This window comes from Mesocricetus auratus, unplaced genomic scaffold, assembly GCF_017639785.1.
Source record: "Mesocricetus auratus isolate SY011 unplaced genomic scaffold, BCM_Maur_2.0 Super-Scaffold_100734, whole genome shotgun sequence".
Lineage (NCBI taxonomy): Eukaryota > Metazoa > Chordata > Mammalia > Rodentia > Cricetidae > Mesocricetus > Mesocricetus auratus.
In genome coordinates this window covers 148,730-155,066 of record NW_024429271.1, presented here as the reverse complement: position 1 = coordinate 155,066, position 6,337 = coordinate 148,730, and the positions used below count along the sequence as shown (strand labels likewise).

At 38.8% G+C, this 6,337-nt stretch overlaps 1 pseudogene; it reads left to right on the top strand.

The window, feature by feature from the left end:
- Positions 1-307: 307 nt before the first annotated feature.
- The window catches only part of LOC121137928, a 119,767-nt pseudogene continuing 113,737 nt past the window's right edge, over positions 308-6,337 (top strand).

The following is a 6,337-nucleotide window of genomic DNA, read 5'->3' as shown; positions in this document are numbered from 1 at the left end:
AGAGAAAATGTTTTTGAGACAAGCTCTATCATGTTGACCCAGTTGGCCTTGATCCTAGTCAGTTGCTTTCCAGGGCAATGACCTTACTGCTGTCTTTTTTACCCCTTATTTAGCTAAGTGACTATATGATGTCAGGGTTTTTAAATCATCCATTTTGATCATGTAGTTGAGTGTCCCTTACAGTCACAGGAAAAGGATTTGCATGTGGAGAATTTTATCTGCCTTTAGACCAGAGTAGAAAAAATAGTTTGCTGGGAGAACTGCAAGGGAGGAACAGGGAAGGAAATCAGTTGGTTTAGTCACCATCATGAAAAAGGACCTGATTGTGGCAACATTATATTCTGAAGGCAATCTCATGGGGAGTGGCACTATTAGAAGGCATGGCTTTGTTGCAGTGAGTTTGGCAAATTTACCTCATACAGTATGCTAATAATGATGCATCAAATTCCCAATGATTATTTATTTACTACTTTATGCATGTAGGCTCTTTTATTCTTATTGTTTTAATCTGTGAAAGACTTTTAGTGTTTTGCCTAAAAAGTATGATCAGGCTTGGGAGGTGGCTCAGCACATATTCTTCTAGGGCATGGCCTGAGTTCAGGTCCCATCACTCAAATTTGGAGGCTCAGTGCTACCTGCTACTCCACATCCAGGATATACAACACTGTAATCTCTGGTATGGCACATGTACACACTTGGAAAACCTCTCTCACACACAAATTCTGTATACAAAAATTGGGATAAATTTGTTTTTTTAATTTTTGTTACATATAGAGAAATGAGGGTAAAATCCATCACTTTGGGTGAACAATACAAATCATACTATTTTTGTTTTAAAATTTAGTTTAAACATTTTGCTTTCATTTTACATACCAGGATAGTTCTCCTCCCTCTCCATCTCCTGCCCACTACCTATCCCACTTTGCATTTCCTATTAACTCCTCAGAATTGGTAATTTCTTCTTAAAGGTATAAATTCCTCTTTTTGTAGTCAACAAACTCTGACACAGAAAAGTGAGGAAGGACCAATCCCCTCCATCCTTTATCAAGACAGAGGAAGGCATCCCCCATAGGGAGTGGTCTCAAAAAAGCCAGTTCTTGCATCTGGGATGGGTTCTGGATTCACTGTCAGGGCCCCCCAACAGATCAATTCTCATAATTGTCACTCACATTCAGAGGGTCTAGTTTGGTCCCATGCAGGTTCCTAGCTGTCAATCTATAGTCTGTCAGCTCCCACTCGTGACAGGAGAAGGAGGTGTGGCTTTATAGGACTTTACTTTTCCTTGTTAGAGGAAGTATGTCACTGTGGGGTCACACATTGAGGTTTCTTATACTAAGGATGCTACCCAGTATCAGCCAATGTCCCATTGCCTCTCAGTCAAGATGTAAGGACTCTGACATTCAGAATCACTTCTGCCTGAACTCTGCCATGCACCCTGATATGATGACCAATGGAACCTCTGAAGTTTTAAGGGAGACACTGCTTTCAAATGTTTTCTTTTTGTAAGAGTTTCCATGATGCAAGATGCCTCCACACAGTAATAAAAACCTAAAAAAGACAGAGAGAAGTTGGTAGCAGATGCTGGCATATTGCTTTCATAGGGTGGCCCTGCCATGCAATTTCTGTGCTGTGTTCCCAGTAGTGCTTGTGTGAATTCTTGCCTCTCTCTTTATGTCTGTTCATTGGGATTTCTCTGCCAAGGCTATATGATACTTAAAGTGCCAGCCAACTAGTGGTGCATGTGTACCTCCTAGTCAGTTTCCTTCTAAAGTGGCTGGGTGAATATGTTACAATGTCCATGTCATGGAATAAGTTTGGGAAGCAACAGAATTATATGAATACACTATGAAAGAAGCATACATATACAATGCAATTTTCATACTTCCTGCATTACAAATGTGTGGGTTATTTTAGTTTTCAGTGACCTATGATGATGTGCACATCGGCTTCACACAGGAAGAGTGGGGTTTGCTGAATCCTTCTCAGAAATTTCTCAACAGAGATGTGATGCTGGAGACCTACAGTAACCTCACTGCCATAGGTAAGATTAATTTTCCTTCATGATTTAAAATAAGGGGAAGTCTGTTTCATTGTTGTAGATACTCTTCTGTAATTTTGATTGAGAAAAGGGAAACTTAGGCGAATAAGGAATAGTTATCATGGTCATTTTCCATGCCTGCTCCACAGCCTGTATCTGAGAATGTACAGAGTGTGTCGGATGGATGACACAGAGACCAGGCAACTATGTATACAAAACTTTAAGCAGGCCCCAAAAAGGTTCAAGAAGACTTCCCAAGAACGGCTTCCCTCCAGAAAAGCTTCTGCTCCCTGAGCCCTGGCTGGTTCTGCTCTGACACCAGATACTGTGTTGTGTGGATCAGAAGAGGTGGTTAGGCTTTAGAAAAAGGTCAAGGTCAGGGAATTGCTGGGCAAGCCATTTTCAGGAACTTATTGCCCTGGGCATTGTATTGTTTTTAGTAAACATGTTTTAGTAAACATTGTTTTACAGCTGCCTGGTCCCAGGCTGTTGAGGAAGTAGGTCTCTGGCCAAGGTCTGTTGTCCCCACAGTAATTGATGATATTAACTTAAATTTTGTACAATTTCCATTCATATATCATGTATTTTCTCATATTTTATTTTAGGCTACAAGTGGGAATACCATAATATTGAACAACACTGTGAATCTTCTAGAAGATATAGTGTTGCGGTACCCCGATTTGAGGAGGGGTCCCCAAGCCAGATTCGTCACCCCAAGAATCAAGAGTCCACACGCCAATTGATGCAACATGCAAGAGGCTTTAATTAGGCATCTGCAGATGGGCCTCTCGGTCAGCCTTTAGACCGATTGGCCCCGAGGTTCAGTTACAATCAGCTTTTAAAGACAAAAACCACAAGCTTTTGGGAGGGGTCCCTATCTCGTGACGGGAGAAGGGGGTACGAAACTCCTGTCCCGGAGAAGTAGGTGTCTTCCTGACCTACATGTTGTAAATTCCTCAAACCTTGGCATGAGTTAATTATATCTCCCTAAGTAAATGGTGTTATGTCCTTGTTTCCCACTAGTCTTGTCTGCCCATCTCTGACACCCTGGTCAGTTCTTCACAGATGGCAGCCCATAATTGGCTTTTTGTGGATTTACAGCCCTTCTGCAATTAAGGTCTCTAAACCATACATTCCATTCTGTGGTATGGCCGGTTCCTGGGATGGGGTCCTTTTTTCACTTCCCAAGTTCTCTAGTGGGGTGCCCTCCCTGTTTAAGCTTATATTTTATTTCTATAAATTCGGGGTCTTACATTAGAAGGTAATTTTCTTGTCAAAGTTTACACAAATTTGCCTCAGAAGAACTTTTAATGTCTGTTGGATGACTTAAAGAAGAGCAACAATGTAAATAAGCACAGCTTAAAGTACAATAATGATTCTTAATTTCTCATCAGAAAATGTTCCTCAATGTAAGGTACATGTTCTGCGTTTCCAAGGAATGCCTGTGCAAAAGAAGTCAAGAAAACTAATCTTCAAAACATACCACCATTTGCAATATAGCTCCATGAGACATATGATGGAGCAATTCCAATCCATTTAGTTTCATACCATTCAGATATTTTAAAGGGTATACACACTGAATGGATGATACATATATATCTAAAATATTTTAAATCAAAAAGAGTCTATAGTGAAGCTGGCCATTGCTCACATATGTGGGCCTGTTTTAAGTATACGGAAGGTGTCAGTTTATGAGAGTCAAGAAGGGTGTTGTGGAGAAATCCTTATCCCTATACCACATGTCTATGAAGCAAAAATTGGGTTTCTGAGGAAAACTTTTAGTTGTCATTCTTCCTTTAATAATCATATCATATGTCAGGCGTTGGTGGTTCACACCTTTAATCCTAGAACATAAGGAGGAGGACCTTTGTGAGTTGGAGGCCCACTTCATCTACATAGTGAGTTCTAGGACAGACTCCATAGCTACAAAGGGAATCCTGTCTCAAAAAAATGGAAAAAAAGAATATCACATATAACTCTAAACACAAGTAATGTGACTTTAGAGTATTGAAAGAAGGTATGTACATCTCCATCTTTCTCAGAACATTTAGAAGATGTGAAAGATATTTAGTTAACTTTGAGGAGGTTTATAGAATGTCATACAAGTTTAAAATTAAGTGGTTTTCCAACTTCATTGGAAGACATCAATAAACTCACACTGTGAAAAAACACTATAATCATTGGAATGAATGAACGTGTCCATTTGTCCTTATACATTCTTACAGTGTAGTGTGACTTATACTATAGGAAAACATATTAGTGCAATAAGTATGGCGACCCTATGAGTTCCTCTAGTACTTTTGAAATATGTGAAAAATCTCATGTAATAAGGATTCTTTACATGTGGTCCATGAAATAATGGCTGTTACTATCAAACACAGGTATCTTAAAAGACATAAAGCAACCCCTAATGAAGGGAAGCATCAGGAATGTAAAACTTAAGATCTGATTCCTCTTTACAGTTAGGCCAAATTATGAAATAAATTTATGCAGATACTAACGTTTCTCACTATAATGCATTTGGTAAACATTTCACATATGCCTGTTAGGTTTGAAGGAAGGAAAGAAGACATACAGCGAGAAATGCTATGAGTATTCTCATTGTGTTGTAACCTTATGTGTTTCTGGCATCTTCAAAGGCATGAAAAATTTCATACTGGAGAGAAACCATATGAAAATCGTCAGTATGGTGAAACCTTTGCTTGTCACAATTGTCTCCTACCTGATAAAAGACCACATACTGGAGGGAAAACAAATGAATGTAATCAATGTGGTAAAGCCTTTGCAAGTCATGGTGTGCTTAAAAGTCATGTAAGAACTCACACTGGAGAGAAACCCTACCAGTGTAATCACTGTTCTAAAGCCTTTGCAAGGCATGGTGAGCTTAAAGCACATATAATAACACATACTGGAGAGAGACCTTTTGAATGTGATCAATGTTGTAAAGCTTTTGCAAGGCAAGATCATCTTCAAAGACATAAAAGATCACACACAGGAGAAAAACCCTATGAATGTAATCAATGTGGTAAAGCTTTTACAAGTCATTGTAAACTTCAAGTACATAAAAGAACACACACTGGAGAGAGGCTCTTCAACTGCAATCAATGTGGTAAAACTTTTTCACGGCTCAGTCATCTTCATGTACATCAAAGAGTACACACTGGAGAGAAACCCTTTGAGTGTAATCACTGTGTTAAAGCCTATGCAAGTCATAGTGAGATTAGAAGACACATAAGAACACATACTGGAGAGAAACCCTATCAATGTAATCAATGTGGGAAAACATTTTTACAACACTGTAAACTCCAAATACATAAAAGAACTCATACAGGAGAGAAACCCTATCAATGTAATCACTGTGGTAAAGCCTTTGCATATGACAGTGCTTTGAAAGCACATGAAAGAATGCATACAGGAGAGAGACCCTATGAATGTCACCAATGTGGTAAAGCCTTTGCACAACAAGGCAGTCTTGTAAGTCATAAAAGAACACACACTGGAGTTAAACCATATGAATGCAGTCAATGTGGTAAAGCCTTTTCCCATTCCAGTGGTCTTAAGTATCATAAAAGAACACCCACTGGAGAGAAACCGTATGAATGTAATCAATGTGGTAAAGCCTTTTCACATGCCAATGGCCTTAAATATCATAAAAGAACACATACTGGAGAGAAACCATATGAATGTTATCAATGTGGTAAAGCCTTTGCACGTGCCCGTGGTCTTAAATATCATAAAAGAAAACACACTGGAGAGAAACCGTATGAATGTAATCAATGTGGTAAAGCCTTCCCACAACAAGGCAGTCTTGTAAATCATAAAAGAACTCATACTGGAGAGAGACCATATGAATCTAATCAATGTGGTAAAGCCTATTCACATTTCAGGAGTCTTCAATATCATAAAAGAACAAATACCAAGACCAACCCTGTGAATGAAAGCAATGTGGTAAAGTCTTGGTAAGGAATCATACAGGTAAAGCTGTGCACTCTGTGTGAGGTTCTGAAAATTTTAATATGGAAGGAAATCTTGATATAAAGGATATGGTAAGATCTTCAATGAACACTCATTTAGTTACACAATGTTCTTCAGAGAATAAAATCTGACAAGTGTCAACAATCTGTTCAAGCTTTGTGATGCCTCTGTTGTGTTTGCACCTGCAAACTCGTACGTACAAAATTCCTACGAATTCACTGATAAGGTAACACTTTTTTCATACTATTCTTTAATTAGATAGAAAACCTCATTGTGGTCACTCTGTTGCTGTCAATTCCATCTTACGTTCTTGCTTCTGTTACA